A 17,287-nucleotide genomic window follows, 5' to 3' on the forward strand; every position below is an offset into this window, starting at 1 on the left:
TGCACACGTTCAGGTTTTTTCGCGATAAAAACGCTATGAAAACTTACTTAAAACGCATATATTATGCATCCTATCATTTAGAATGCATTCTGCATGTTTTGTGCACATGGTGCGTTTTTTTTCCGCGAAAAAAACGTATCGCGGTAAAAAAAGCGGCATGTTCATTAATTTTGCGGATTTTCCGCGTTTTTCCCGCAATTCTATGCATTTTGGAAAAAACGTACAAAAAACGTGTCAAACGCATGAAAAACGCGAAAAAAACGCATGCGGATTTCTGGCAGAAATGTCCGGTTTTTGTCAGGAAAATTTCGGCTAGAAATCCTGACGTGTGCACATAGCCCTACAGTACTGCTGCCAGTGACTGACAGGTCTGCTGTTAGCGATTGGCAGTGCTGCATTTATGACCGCTACTCGTGATTGACAGTACTGCAGTACCATGGTATTCCAGTATATACAACAAGCGATCAAGCTTTTTCACACTGATGTCTTCAATGGGGACTTAAAAAAGTGAAAGGTAAAAAAAAATACATATTTAAAAACAACAATAATTAATCGCTCCTTCATTTCTCCAGTAAAAAATATAGAAATGTAAAAAAAAAAAATCTATATATTTGGTATTACCACGTCGATAAAAGTCTATTAAAATATAAAACAGTTGCTCCCTAATTTTGCTATTTATGTCTATAGAGATTCTATGCTACCGTACTGTTTGTTTTTGAGTATTACAACCACGTGTACTTGAACTGTTATGTTCATTGTTCCTCCACCCCTTTTCTCCTATTTCTCCTCCTTTAACTACTACTCCCTAAGCCATCCCCCCCCTCCTAACCCTTCCTCCCTTCCCCCCCCTCTCCTTTCCCTCTCCTACCATTCTCCAAAGTTGGTGGTCTGGATTCGCTTGCTGTCATTGTTATTATAGTTATGATTCATTTACTTATTCTAACATTACTTGCATGTAACGTTTCCGGCCTTTACCTTAAATAAAGAATTTACAAAAAAAAAAAATATATATATATATATATATATATATATATATATATATATATATATATATATATATATATATATATATATATATAAAACAGTGACCTGTACAGGTGCATTCACCAAAAAAGCAATAAAAAACCTAGTATGCAGCCTGAAATTATACCAATAAAATCTATAGCTCAGCATGCGAAATTGAAGCCCTCAGACAGTTTGCAATTTGTTGTAAGCTGCCATTTTTCCATTTTTTTTTTTACAAAGTTCAGAATATTTTGAAGCCGCTGAAATAGTAAAAGACAAAACTATGCATGGATGGCAGTGCAATAATGGTAGCGACCTGCAGAATTATGTGGCCACATAATTAATGCGATAAGAATTGACCCCCAGAAACTGATGGAGTTGTGTTTTATTCATCATTTCTCCTCACTATTTTTTCCCCATTTCTAAGTTCATAATATGGTAAAATGAATGATGTCAATCAAAACTCGTCCCACAAAAAAACAAGTTCACATATGGCTATGTAGACGGAAAAAATAATAACTATGGCTCTTTAATTAAAGAAATGGAAAAACAAAAAAGGAAAATTAGGGGGTAAAAAACAATGCTATAAGTCTGTATGTGATCAATTTAAACCCATTATTGAAAAGGTGTAATGTATAGCTGATATAGGAAATATATAGTTCATTGGTTTATATTTTGGCTCATTGTAGGACCCATTTCCAGTTTTGACTAATACACAAGTGCACGCACAAATGCAAGGAATGAAGTCTTTTTGACAAGTTATTGTAGTGAGAAACAAAGTATGACACATTTTATTGGCGAGAAAGGGAAACAAAGAGAACATAGGTGGGCTCGAATGAACGAGGATTCCTGTATGTAGGAAAGCTGGCCAAGATGGGAACATTTTGTCATTTTTTTTATTTTTTTTTTAGACATTTTATTATCCTTTCACATTAACTAGTAATGGCGCCAGTTATACCTTCCCTTGTGATCAGTTCAAAATAATAAAAAGACTTTCTGAATCCACAATATCGCATCACTGTATTTTTGCATCAATTAATTGATGTACAATAACAAATTGTATTGTGGTACCGTGTTAGCCAGAAAAATCAATTTGAATATTTTTCTGCCCAATGATGACAGAAGTATTCTAGGAGTGATACCTTTATTGGCCAACCAGAAAATAATATGTTTGCAAGCTTTCAGAGCACAGTGGCTCCTTCAGGCAAGTTTACAAATAGATTAATAAGAAAAAAGCACAACATTTAAAGAATGTTACAGGAGGACATTTGTTAGGGGGTGGGAAGTGTGATGAGTCCATAGATCAGCCAAGGTAATCAAATTAAGCATTTTCTTACAAATGGAGAGGAGGTGGGAATAATGTTCTTAGTTATCTGGAGTCCATCTGGTGGAGGTGTGAATCGTATCCATGTAGTAACTCATAAATCCAGGTGTTAAATTGAGTCCTAGTGTCAACGAATTAAACATATTCATTAGTTTGTATTCCCAAATTTTTATTTCCCTGTGGTCCTTAAAATTACCTTTTAGTATTAAGACTTTTAAGTCTGTCGTACTGTGTCCAGAGAAAATGTTTTCCCACCGGTGTGTCCACTTCATTCTTGATTGTGTGTCTGTGTAGATTCATATAGTTACATAGTTATTAAGGTTGAAGGAAGACTATAAGTCCATCTAGTTCAACCCATAGCCTAACCTAACATGCCCTAACATGTTGATCCAGAGGAAGGCAAAAAAAACCCATGTGGCAAAGACTAAGCTCCACATTGGGGAAAAAAATTCCTTCCCGACTCCACATACGGCAATCAGACTAGTTCCCTGGATCAACGCCCTATCAAGGAATCTAGTGTATATACCCTGTAACATTATTCATCCTAGTTTGTAATTTTTGCATGGTTTCCCCAATATAGATACTTCCAGGGCTGGGCCCACTTCCAGAGGACACTCTACTAGCCACCAACATTCCTCATGAGGATGGAATTGCAGCATGTAAATATTTCCTTCAAAAGAACAATCTAGCCACAGAACCAACATTGCAATTTATCAGGTTTGTGCTCCATCACAATTATTTTTCTTTTGGGAACAATTTATACCAACAGTCTATGGGCAGCGCCATGGGAAGCAAAATGTCCCCACAATATGCTAATTTATTTATGGCGAAACTAGAGTAAGAATTTTTGTTATCTTGTTCTGTTAAACCTTTTGCATACTTCCGCTACATTGATGATCTGCTAATAATATGGACAGTCTCAAAAGATGATCTACTCACCTTCCACGATAACTTCAACAAGTTCCACCCAACCATCAAACTCACCCTCAACGTTTCAAAGACCCAAATACATTTTCTGGACATGACCATACACATCAAGGACAATGCCATACAGACATCCATTTACCACAAGCCCGGCTTATCTTAGATGGAACAGCTTTCATCCAAGACACACAAAAAAATCCATCATCTACAGTCAAGCTCTGAGATATATTCGGATCTGTTCAGACAGCAAAGACAGGGAACTACAGCTGCGATCACTGAGGAATGAATTCCTACAGCAAGGATACCATCCACTGGTAATAGATGAGATCCACAGGGCTACAAGGATCCCAAGAAACAGCCTCCTGGATTACAAACAGAGAGGATAACAACAGGGTACCTCTTGTGGTTACATACAACCCTCGCATGAGCATCCTAAGGAAAATTGGTGCTGATCTCCAACCCATATTCCATAGAGATCACAAATTGAAAGACATATTCTCAGAACTACCACTTCTCTCCTATAAACAGCCCCCTAAGGGTACCGTTACACTAAACGACTTACCAACGATCACGACCAGCGATATCACCTGGGCGTGATCGTTGGTAAGTCATTGTGTGGTTGCTGGGGAGCTGTCATACAGACAGCTCTCTCCAGCGACCAACGATCAAGGGAAAGACTTTGGCATCGTTGAAACTGTCTTCAACGATGCCGAAGTCCCCCTGCAGCACCCGGGTAACGAGGGTAAACATCGAGTTACTAAATGCAGGGCCGCACTTAGTAACCGGATATTTACCCTGGTTACCATTGTAAAAGTAAAAAAAAAAAGTACATACTTACATTTCGGTGTCTGTCACGTCCCTCGCCGTCAGCTTCTCTGCACTGACTGTGTCAACGCCGGCCGTAAAGAAAGCAGAGCATAGCGGTGATGTCACCGCTGTGCTCTGCTTTACAGCCGGCACTCACAGTCAGTGCAGAGAAGCTGACGGCGAGGGACGTGACAGACACCGGAATGTAAGTATGTACTGTTTTTTTTTTTTACTTTTACAATTGAACAAGTGAACAATTGAACAAGTGAACACATCGCTGTATCGGCGTCACACACGCCGATCCAGTGATGACAGCAGGTGATCAGTGACCAAAAAAAGGTCCTGATCATTCCCCAGCGACCAACGATCTCCCAGCAGGGGCCTGATCGTTGGTCGCTGTCACACATAATGACATTGTTAGCGGGATCGTTGCTACGTCACAAAAAGCGTGACATTGCAACGATATCGTTAACGAAATCGTTATGTGTGACGGTACCTTAACTTAAGGAATCTGCTTGTCAGAAGTGTCCTCTCATCACCATCAGTGACTGGCACATTCCCCTGTAACAATAAAAACCGTGTCCCCACATATTAACAACAGATATAGTCCGTGTACCAAACACAAATCAGGACTATAAGGTTATGGATTCCTTTTCTTGTACATCCTCCAACGTGGTGTACATGATACAATGCACGAGGTGCCCTGGAAGTATCTCTATTGAGAAAACCATGCAAAAATTACAAACTAGGATGAATCTACACAGACACACAATCAAGAATGAAGTGGACACACCGGTGGGAAAACATTTCTCTGGACCTGGACACAGTAGGACAGACTTCTCACTTCCTCTCCATTTGTAAGAAAATGCCTAATTTGATTACCTTGGCTGATCTATGGACTCATCACACTTCCCACCCCCTAACAAATGTCCTCTTGTAACATTCTTTAAATGTTGTGCTTCTTTCTTATTAATCTATTTGTAATCTTGCCTGAAGAAGGAGCCACTGTGCTCTGAAAGCTTGCAAACATTATTTTCTGGTTGGCCAATAAAGGTATCACTCCTAGAATACTTCTGTCATCATTGTGCAGAAAAGTATTCACATCAATTAATTGAATGCTGTCCTACATTTTCTTTTTTTGTCAAAATGGCTGACATCACAGAAAAGCAGTGTTTTTTCACCACAGTGATTTCATCAGGCACGTATCATTTTTATTTGTAACCGATGATAACCTGAGCAAACACTAGATCCCTGGAAAAGTGTAATGGAGACATTTTGGGAGAATCAAGTATATTACAAATATAAAATATGCCATCATATGCTTTAATGGGGATAAATGTAAGGTCATGCACTTGGGTAGAAGAAATAAGATGTATAACTATGTGCTTAATTCTAAAACTCTGGGCAAAACCGCCAATGAAAAAGACCTGGGTGTATGGGTGGATGACAAACTCATTCAGTGGCCAGTGTCAGGCAGCTGCTACAAAGGCAAATAAAATAATGGGATGCATTAAAAGAGGTATAGATGCTCATGAGGAGAACATAATTTTACCTCTATACATGTCACTAGTTCGACCACACTTAATACTGTGCACAGTTCTGGTCTCCGGTGTATAAGAAAGACATAGCTGAACTAGAGCGGGTGCAGAGAAGAGCGACCAAGGTTATTAGAGGACTGGGGAGTCTGCAATACCAAGATAGGTTATTACACTTGGGGCTATTTAGTTTGGAAAAACGAAGACTAAGGGGTGATCTTATGTTAATGTATAAATATATGAGGGGACAGTACAAAGACCTTTCTGATGATCTTTTTAATCATAGACCTGAAACCGGGACTAGGGGGCATCCTCTGCGTTTGGAGGAAAAAAGGTTTAAGCATAATAACAGACGCAGATTCTTTACTGTAAGAGCAGTGAGACTATGGAACTCTCTGCCGTATGATGTTGTAATGAGTGATTCATTACTTAAATTTAAGAGCGGACTGGATACCTATCTGGAAAAGTATAATGTTACAGGGTATATACACTAGATTCCTTGATAGGGCGTTGATCCAGGGAACTAGTCTGATTGCCGTATGTGGAGTCGGGAAGGAATTTTTTTCCCCAATGTGGAGCTTACTCTTTGCCACATGGTTTTTTTTTTGCCTTCCTCTGGATCAACATGTTAGGGCTTGTTAGGTTAGGCTATGGGTTGAACTAGATGGACTTATAGTCTTCCTTCAACCTTAATAACTATGTAACTATGTAAAAATCATTAGTCCTTAGCACCAGTAAATGTTTGTATAGATGGAGAAATATCCATTTATTATTTTATTCCTACAAGGACTTGTTCACACAACCGTATTTTCAGTCCAAGTACAAAATGAACAGCACAGGTACAAAATGGACAGCACCAGTACAAAATGGATAGCACTCGGACCAATGTTATTCTATAGGGCGCTGCAGAGAAGCGATTATTTTCTGAATGTGAAAAAAATGGCAGCATGCGCAAGTTTATTCTAAAAATGGGATGAGACTCACCCGTTCAGGTCTATAGGGGCACAAATCAGAGCCACAGTGCAACATCCGATATTTAGGGATATATTGCAATTCTGTACCTTAGGAAACTGTAAATGGTTAATAGACGCTGCGGTAAAAAAACGGATTGTATATGGATAAGTGAAAAAAAAATCGTCTCACTTTTCTGGATGATTTTTTATACCTACTCTAGGACATACTTCTATTTCTCAAACTATGTTCACACTGATTTTTTTTTAATGCAAGTTGCTTCAAGAAACAATATTTTTAGAGACATTTTTTTTCTAAAGAGGTTTAGAAGAAATTGCGATAGATTTTGAAGTAAAAACTTATTTAAAAAAAAAAGTCATGCACTTTTCCACCCTTCAATAATTTTTCAAATTTTGAGGAAAAAAAACGTTGAGAAAAAAATGTAAAAAATCTCCTCATGTGAAACGCAAAGTGGAGATGACGAGTTGTGAGGTGAATTTTGGAGAATTATGTGTCAGTGAATGTATCTATATCCTGAAAAATCCCATATTTGCTCCAGAACTATATCTATGACAGAAAACTGACTGGATATCATCACTTCTCTACATATTAAGGCATACCTGGCTCTTGGGTGCAAACACAGGACAAATGTCACTCAAGCATGTAAGGAGAGGATGCAGGAGTGGGGGAATTCCTGTTTTTCACACTCCCCACACCACCAGAGCACTACTACCATGTCTACATGATAAGGCTACGTTCACATTAGCGTTATGCGTGTTTGCGTCGGGTTTGCGTCGGGCGACGCAGCGGCGACGCATGCGTCATGCGCCCCTATATGTAACATGGGGGACGCATGCGTCTTTTTGTGCTGCGTTGTGCGACGCATGTGTTTTTTTGCCGCAAGCGTCGGGCCAAGAAAACGCAACAAGTTGCATTTTTCTTGCGTCAAAATTTCGGCAAAAAACGATGCATGCGTCGCAAAACGCAGCGTTTTTGCGTGCGTTTTGTTGCGTTTTTATTTGCGTTGTGCGTTGAGTCGCCGATGCAGCGGCGCACAACGCAAATGTGAACGTAGCCTAAAGGCCCCGTCACACTTACCGACGCTAAAGCGATCCCGACAACGATACGACCTGTCAGGGATCGTTGCTGCGTCGCTATGTGGTCGCTGGTGACATGTCAAACAGTGAAATCTCCCCAACGACGCAGCAGCAATGCGGCGACCTGTAGCGACCTGTACAACGATGTCACATGGCAGCTATTTCATGACGATTCAGACCTCAATGAGGGACGTCCTGTCAACGAGGTCGTTGGTAAGGTGTCAAACACAGCGATGTGTGCTACCCAGCAGGATCTCAACGATCAAAAAAAGGTCCAGGCCATTCCAACACGACCAGCGATCTCACAGCAGGGGCCTGGTCGCTGCTACGTGTCACACATAGCGAGATCGCTACTGAGGTCGCTGTTGCGTCACAAAACTTGTGACTCAGCAGCGATCTCACTAGCGATCTCGCTATGTGTGACAGGGGCTTAACACAGGCGGCCCAGCGGGGGACCAAGTGTATTCAAAACATTTGAAACAAAAGTTAATTGCATAGGAATAGATAAAGAATTCCAGGATAAAGAATTCCAGGATAGCAAGTGACAAGAAGTTGACACCATGAGCCCCCCAGAGTGCCAGCCAATCACAGCACGGGATTCAAACACTACCCCGCCCATAACCTGGAGAGTCAGGGTATAAAGCTGTCACCTAAGGTCCTGAGATTTCAGAACTATCACAATCTGTGACAGATCTCACCTGAGCCTAGGACTAAGGACCTCCATAACTAGAGAAAACCAGGACTAAGGACTTCCAGGATCAAGGATCCAAGAACCCAGTGAGACCTGAGAATCTGCTACTTCCCATCTCGTAAGTATACTTCTTCCTTACACTGTCAGTGAGCTTGTACAAGTGCTGTGATGTCAAAGCAAAGGGCAGTTGTCCATGCAAGTGAGAGGCTGGTGGAATAAACACGTGTGGCAATGTTTCTGGAAGATTCGGGATTATAGATGCTGTGACTTTTCTGATTCACTTTCTTGTTAGGCTATTGTCATGTTGTCAGTAATTCTTGTGCAGCCACTCTGATGGGGAACAATAGATTGTGATCTGCTCCTCCACAAATAGTGGGGAGATCAGCATGGTGGCAAGTGCTTCTTGTGTGTGATAGGTCCAGAGCTGAGCGATCGGCTGAACAAAGATCTGGACTGGTTCCAGTTGAAATAATTATTTTCTTTAGCTCGATGCTGTATGCATAAGTTTTGTTAACAAATTGTTGCTGGAAATGTGAACATTAGCCTCTGTTCACATGTACAGTAATCATTCATTAGAACGGATCCAGCAGCAATCCATTGTCAGAAAGTTGTGCTAAATAAAATTGATTTCAACTGGATCTGGTCTTTTAACATTGAAGTCTATGGAAAACAGATCTGTTAACTAGCTATCCAGTTTTTCCTTACTGGATCAGTTTCAAACGGATGGCTATTTAGCTTTCAATGTTAAAAAAATGTATCCAGTTGAAATAATTTTTTTGTTTTTTTAGTCTGGACAACTTGTTTGTCAATGGATTGCTGCTGGATCTGTTCTAACTGATTACTGGTAATTCTGTCTGAGGCTAAAGGTACCGTCACACTCTGACTTTGCAAAGAGAACGACAACAATCCGTGACGTTGCAGCATCCTCGATAGCGATCTCGTTGTGTTTGACACGCAGCAGCGATCTGGATCCCGCTGTGCCATCACTGGTCGGAGCTAGAAGTCCAGAACTTTGTTTCGTCGCCAGGTCGGCGTGTATTGTCATGTTTGACATCAAAGCAACGACCCAGCAATGAGCATAGGGGGCGTCGCAGCGTCTCCTTCTAGCCAGGTAGGCGTGTTACATTACAAAAGGAGACGCCCTCAGCCGCGACGGCCTGGGAGGGAACTTGCAGCAGGAACAATGGTTGTTAGCTGGGCGGAAATGAGTCGCTGTGACGCTGTCTCCCTGTGAACACTGATAGGCCACAGCGGGATCATCTGTAGCTGTGTTCCGAAATATAAACCGCGACTCTACTCCTTTGCAATCACTTGTGCGTCCTCCGCCATTTACGAGCCTCACGTGAGGGTCCTGTTTGGAACTCCAGAACTCTGCATACTCCCGATGTCTTCGTCCTCTCTTTCAGCTTATCAACAGTTAGTAATATCTTTGTGCTGTTTGTTTCATCTGCCATGCAGCAATGCTAATTTATGTGTATTTTGGAGTGATGTATAATAATAATAATCTTTATTTTTATATAGCGCTAACATATTTCGCAGCGCTTTACATTTTGCACACATTATCATATACTACATCTCTGCAGAGATCTGTTTGAGCTTGCAAGTTTGTAAAGAAATACGCTTTTGCGCTATAGTATTGGCCATTAGTGGTCATTACTGGGTAACAAGGATTTGGTGATGGGGTGTGTAGCCTTAAGATGTTCACCAACAAAATGGCCACCGACAAAATTACATTTGCCATCCACAAAATGGCTGCTGCCAGCATGAACACATTAGCCATCCACAAAATGGCTGCTGCCAGCATTAACAAATTTACCATCCACAAAATGGCTGCCACTAGAAATCGCACATTTGCCATCCACAAAAAGGCTGCTATCAGAATTACATTTGCCATCCACAAAATGGCGGCTGCCAGCATTAACAGATTTGTCATCCACAAAATGGCTGCTAACAATAGGAAAAAGCACACGGCCCATCCACAAAATGGATGCTAACAATAGGAAAAAGCACACGGCCCATCCACAAAATGGCTGCCATCAGATTAAGCACATGGCTCTGGGCCACCATTATACGGTGGTGGCCCCTCACAGTATATATTTTTGTAATACACAACTCAAAACTCTTTTCTTTTTATTCCTTTTCTCTTCTACCCAATTTTTCTCTACATAGACTTTTGGAGACTTCTTCTCATGCCCTAGCAGTAGACAACAATCCATTATCTTCTAGGATACCTTTTTTTTTCATGACAATCTTCCACTCCAGGGGCCGTAACCTCTCCCCTTCTGGCATTACACACAACTTCATAAGCCTTTTACATTGTTTAACATGACTCTTCCCTTCACGAGCCGTTTTGAGCGTTCGCTTTATGGAAAGGTAAACAAATAAGCTTTTGCGCTGGCTGGCAGCCATTTTGAGCGTTCGCTTTCTTGCTTGCTGTAACTTAACTATTTCTTTCTTTCAGATGTCTGCCAATGACCAGGAGTTTGTTCGGGCACTCATCGACATATACCGCTCCCTGCCCTGCTTGTGGAAGATCAAGTCTGCAGATTACAGCAACCGCTACAAGAAGAAAGCTGCGTACAAGAAATTGGTGGCCCTCTACAAGCAGCATCATCCCACTGAGGCGGTGGATGAAAACATTGTGCGGAAGAAGATCCAGGCTCTCCGCACAGTCTACAAAAAAGAAGTGAACAAGGTGGAAAAGTCCGTGAATTCTGGGGCCGGAACCGATGACGTCTATGTGCCCAAGTTGTGGTACTATGACCTGCTGGCGTTCACTCGGGACCAGGAAATCCCTCGCCCGTCCCAGACCGTGACAAGCCTTTGTGCGCCATCTGCTGAAGAGATCCTGCCCGAGTCTCCTGACGAGCATGTAAGTACCCCCTAGCTTCCCTGCTTGTATCTTGTGTCTTGTATGTTTATGATACTGCATGGTTTCCAATAATAATAATTCACGTTTTTCATGTTTAATCCACAAGATAACAGTTGCCACTTCCTGTTCAGATAAGTATGTCCAAACAGTCCTTCCCTACTTTTAAATGCTGTCTTATTTCAAAAGTCGGAAATAAATTTAAATTTTGTGTCTTCCGCACATTCGTACAGTATAGCCGGCAAAAGTAGTTCAGCCTAGCGCTGTAACCCCTGTGGTTTGCTACCTAGATAACTGTTCCTTATAGCTTCCCACGGACGTGCATAGAGGTGTTGGACAGGTGGGGGCTCTCTAGGGCTGATGTGTTTGTATGTTATTAATTTTTTTTTTCCTGTACTCGCAGGTGCCTCCTGAACAGCTCCAAACACCGGATGGCAACGATGACGAGACCCCTCAGTCCTCCATAAGCCCGTGTGTCGAGGAGCAGACACGTCCACAGCGCCCATCTCGCAAAAGAAAGGCGACTGCGGGCACACCTGTGGATCTCCTGGCACTGGCCAGCAACATAATGACCCAGCATGCCACAACCCAGCTCACCGGATTCCCATCCTTCATTGCAGAACGCTTAAATAGATTGGACATTACCCAGCGAATGCATGCGGAGAGAGTCATGTTCGAGGTTTTGAACGCGGCAGCCGCAGGCAAGCTGACTGAGACAACAACGTTGACCAGCAGTGACCGTCAGCCCAGTGGCCAGTTTTATTGGGGATACCAGCAAGAGCCCATGCACAGCACTCCTGTCCGCAGACCGGCCCCACATCATTTGCAGTTCCGGACACCACCTCCACCCCCTTCTTTTGGTGACTTTGCGCAAGGACCTTCTACGTCCACACACCAGTACAGCGAGATGGACATCTACTATCAACATCAGCGCCTGGAGAAGACTGCAGCGCGCCTGCTGGAGGCCGCGACAGAGCTGTCGCAGCAGATAAAGCAGCAGGGACATACGCTGCGACATCTTTTGGCCCACCGCCGTGGGAGGTTTTGAATTTGTTCATTTTATTTTATAGTTGTTAAAAATAAATGTTTTATATTACCGTTATGTCGTGTGCTGATTTAATTAACTAGCGGAGCAGGCCAGGGCCAGGCAAGCCAAGGCAGACACAAAAGAGTTGGTTTACCTTTCCATATAGTGTGCGCACAAAATGGCAGCCAGCGCAAAAGAGTTTGCTAACCGCATCCTAAAGTGCCTCCATCTTGTGCGTCCGCTTGCCAGATGCACAAGATGGCTGCCAGAGATGTTTTATACATCATTTTACCTAGTACATAGATAAGCATTGCTGCATAGGCATAACTATACACAGAAGAAACAAACAACAACTCAAAGATATTTCATATCATTGATGAGCAAGAAAAGAACCGATGAAGACGCCTGCAGTATACTGAGTATGGCGTTCCGGACAGGACGCTCCCGGGAGAAGAGGATCGTAGCTGGCGGAGGGTCGTTCCGGACAGGGTGCTGGAAAGGCAGAACGTGAAGACGCAGCTCTCAAAAAATATGGAAAGACTGAATCACTGTAGAGTCACGGTTTATATTCCGGGATGTCACATCCTGGGTGTTTCCCTGTGGATAAACACGCCTATCTGGCTACGCTGCAATGTCCCTAGATGTGTGTCGGAACGGTACACTCCGGCTGTTTTACATGGAGCTAACAACCAGCGAGAACGAGAAGTGAGTCGCCGTTACGTCACTGGATCGCTCCTGCATCGTTCTGGAGTTGCTGTGTTTGACGTCTCTACAGTGACCTAAACAGCGACGCTCCAGCGATCTAGTTTAGGTCGGATCGTTGTCTATATCACTGCAGCGTCGCTGAGTGTGACGGTACCTTAAGTAGGATGACCTTTATGTGTAAATGAAGCCCCTCATCACTCTCTGGAAAAGGCCATTTTCAGGAAGTAACCGGACTCCTGTAGTGCAGTGATGTCTTTCAATCCCGGTAGATTGTTCATGACGGCCATTTCTACACTATATAAACCATACATTTTTCATGATGTGTATATCGCTAACATTGTTTGACCCAATGTTTCTCACCACAGGACCAATTATGGCCAAGATAATGGAATCTTTCCCGTCTGACAGTGAGCATGACAGCGTGGAGCTGGAAGTTCCCGTGTCAAAGAGGAAGCGCAGAGGCAATCTGCCGAAAGAGGCTGTGAAAGTCCTACACGACTGGTTGTATGAGCACAGACACAATGCTTATCCCTCAGACACGGAGAAAGATACGACCCCCAAAAATTTCTTGTATACGAGTACCTAGTGGGTTCTCCTTTGAAGCCAGTATTTTAGGGTAGTTGAATAATAATGACACAATAATGCTGGTGGGGGGGGGTATCAAAATTGGTTTTCTGGAACCGTCAATGCTTTTGTACTTGTTGCAAAAAAAAAAAAATTGAAAGAAAAATGATTTGCCCCCTTAAATAGTGCCTCTCTTGACTTTGTGGTATGGCAGCGAGGCCTTATTCCCTTACTTGGGGCAGCTCTACAATACCATGCAAAGTCTTAGCAGTGCTTTCTATATCTCATACACCCCCTGCAATACTATAATTGTTTGATCATGTAAAGGTTTAGCTGATTATTTTCTCTTTTCATGTGTAGATTAGCAACTGGTTTATAAATGCTCGGAGACGGACCTTGCCGGACATGCTGCGTAAGGATGGTAAAGACCCTAACTAGTGCATGATCTCTCTGAAGGGAAACAAGAACCCCGAGTCTCCTCCAATCCAGCAAAGACCAATTGCCTTATCGTCGATGACACAGATGGAGCACCATACCATACCTGGCATACTGGTTGTCCCCACTAACTTAGTACCTCTACCTCTTATCTACCCTGTTAGACAAACTTTTCATGCTTTAACTACTGTGAGTCCTGATGTCGCTGTGCAGGATGTGCTCCAAGGCGTGAAAACTGAATGGACATATCAGGAACTGCCCACATCTTCACAGCCCAACAAGAAACGTTGCAATTCAACAGTTGATGATGTAACACTTTCTCCTTCAGACTTTGAGGAATGAAAAAATATCAGCCCGTTGCATATCCTGGCGATGGTAGCCACCAAGGAATTATGTGACGCCCAAGAGACCGGGATACCCAGCACCGGACCAATGGGGTCTGTCTCTTGAGGGGGATGTCACGGGTGGCTTGACCCGGTGCTGTGGCCTCAGGCAATGCACAGTGTAAGGGGTATTGTGAGGGGACAGGCACTTACTTGATCAGCAGCAGGTTCTCCCAGCGGCGATGATCCCGATCCTGGATAGATGGCTATTGTCCAAATGAAAGACTGAGGCACTGAAACGTTTAACCAGTTTACTTTAATATAAAAGGATTTACAACCAGTCCTGTCACCGGAGTCTGTATGGGAACTCTGAGTTACTTTGACCCTGCCGGGGTCTTCGCCTCTTTTTGTGCGCAATTTCTGTGTGCCCCTGCTGCTGTATGTGAACTGGCTGCCGGCCCAATCTGTCCCCTCCGGGTCCTGGTTCGACGGGCAACCCGAGTCCTTTTATCGGCTTACCCCCTCCGGGAGTACCGCTGAACTCTGTGTCTGTTGCTGCGTCCGGCCCTAGTGAAGCTGATATCACCTCACGTTTTTCCGGTTGCTGTATTATATATAATGAATACAGCCGCGGATCCGGTATCCGTCTTTGCGCCTGTTCTGGGTAGTGATTAATGCTACCCGGTTCTCACAATGTCCTTTTTCTCTGTCCCTCTTCTCCTCAGGCCGGTGATTTGGGCCTGGAAACCGTCATAGGGCTGTTAGAAATTCAGCTGTATGACCTCTCACTTTCAGCTCCTTGGCCCAACTGCCATTTCTTCTCTCAGACCAGAATGGATAAAGGGGAGTCTCTGGAGCTCCCCCTTCTGGCCGGAGGTGGTAGTGCAGTCTTGCTATTTTAGTATTTGTATTTACTGTCAGTAACTATTTTTGTGGCAAATACCCCTAGGGGTGCCACAATTACATTTCTTACTGAGAGCTGAAAAAGCCAAGCGTGATGCTGAGAGACATTCTGGCGGCCAGCATCCGGATTCACCTTCCAGGGCTGATGACAATGGATTCCAAGTGTAATTCCTTTGCATCCTTGAGTTGTTTTTTTTTTTTTTCACTTTGCCACTTTTATAAGAATTTTGATTACCTGAAGGACAGATCAAGCCAGGATGGAACTGACTCTTTACTATCTGCAAAGAATGCACAAACCCTCATTCTTTTTGAGGGGGCTATTTGCAAAGAAGTGAAATGGCAGGTCATAATCTGATCAAATTTTTTTTCTCTTTTTTATGGACTTTAAGTACTTACGTTTTACATTACATATTGAACCCTCAGCTGCTTTTTCTGCAGCTGGGACATATAATGGAGCATAGGCACCTTGGAACACTGCAGATTGGGTGGGCATGTTATTTGATCCCTTACAGCATAGTGTTCTACAAATATGCTGCTACCCCCCTCTGCACTTTATTGATCATGGCTCATCCATTAATGCAGGGGTCCCCAACTCCAGTCCTCAAGGCCCACCAACAGGTCATGTTTTGAGGATCTCCTTAGTCTTGCCCAGGTGATAATTGCATCACCTGTGCAATACAAAGGAAATCCTGAAAACATGATCTGTTGGTGGGCCTTGAGGACTGGAGTTGGGGAGCACTGCATTAATGTAACAATTATGGCTGACGCTAGGAGAAGGTCACTTGCACATGGCTATAACCCAGCCTTCTGTAAGTATTCGGACAGAAATCCGAGAGTGGACCCTCTGGGTCGTGACTCTAGAGCCCCCGGGGTCGAGCGGACCAGATGGAATCACCCCCTATACAGGGAGTGTTAGGAGCAGGACCTCGGGGGAATGGAGACACAACAGCTAGAGCCAAAGGGACGACCCAAAATAAAGAAGGAAACCACAGGCTATAAGGATAGCAGGGAATAATAGGAAAACAAGACTTAACTGAAAGAATGTCTGGAACACGGAACGGCAGGACTCAGCAGGAACACGGACCGGCAGGATACAACAGGAACACGGACTGGCGGGATACAGCAGGAACACGGACAGGCAGGATACAGCAGGAACACGGGCTGGCAGGACACAGCAGGAACACGGACTGGCAGGATACAGCAGGAACACGGACTGGCAGAATACAGCAGGAACACGGACAGGCAGGATACAGCAGGAACACGGACTGGCAGAATACAGCAGGAACACGGACTGGGAGGATACAGCAGGAACACGGACTGGCAGGATACAGCAGGAACACGGACTGGCAGGATACAACAGGAACACGGACTGGCAGGATACAGAGACAAAGCAAGGACTGGGCTGAGAAAAGACACTGGTACAGAGGAGCCTAGGGCATAGGGACACTGACGGCAGACAGTGCACATACAAAGCAAAGGCGTCTTACCTAGGAAGCTGCCGGGAAGAAATACCCGATGGGCGCCGCCATGTTGGGGCGGAGCCACCGGGTCGCGACCTCCCAGAAGGCTCAGCGACGGGGGAGACGCGACCGCGCATGCGCGAAGAGACAAGACGCCGAGAGCCGGCGAAGGAGGAGGCAGAGCGGCGCGGGACAGGATCGTGAGCGCGCCGAGGGATGGGAGAAGCCGGGTAAGTATGTGCGGGCGTGACACCTTCTCTGACATGCTCGGCCTCTTTATTATACATTGCCGTTTGGTTAGGCCTGTCCCACACGTCCAGGTAATTCCGGTACCGGAAACATCGGTACCGGAGTTATCCGTGTCCGTGAGCTCACGTAGGCCATCCGTGCGGCACACGTGTGCCGCCCGTGTGCCGACTGGGTACCACACGGAGCGTGCAGGAGACCGCTAGAGATAAGCGCTGTCCCCTGCATCTGGTGCTGAAGCCGCCATTCATATCTTCTCCAAAGCAGCGTTCGCTGGAGAGAAGATATGAAAAATCCTTTTTTTTTCGTGTTTAAAATAAAGATCCCTGTCCCCACCCCCTCCCACCTCCTGTGCGCCTGCCCGCTGTTAATAAAATACTCACCCTGCTCCCTCGCAGCGTCCTTTCCGCGCTGCAGCTTC

The 17,287-nt window shown here is 44.1% G+C and overlaps 1 pseudogene; it reads left to right on the forward strand.

The window, feature by feature from the left end:
• Nucleotides 1–10,659: 10,659 nt before the first annotated feature.
• LOC138666775 (uncharacterized) lies at nucleotides 10,660–14,384 on the forward strand (annotated as a pseudogene).
• Nucleotides 14,385–17,287: the final 2,903 nt, after the last annotated feature.

This window comes from Ranitomeya imitator, chromosome 2 (genome assembly GCF_032444005.1).
Source record: "Ranitomeya imitator isolate aRanImi1 chromosome 2, aRanImi1.pri, whole genome shotgun sequence".
NCBI lineage: Eukaryota > Metazoa > Chordata > Amphibia > Anura > Dendrobatidae > Ranitomeya > Ranitomeya imitator.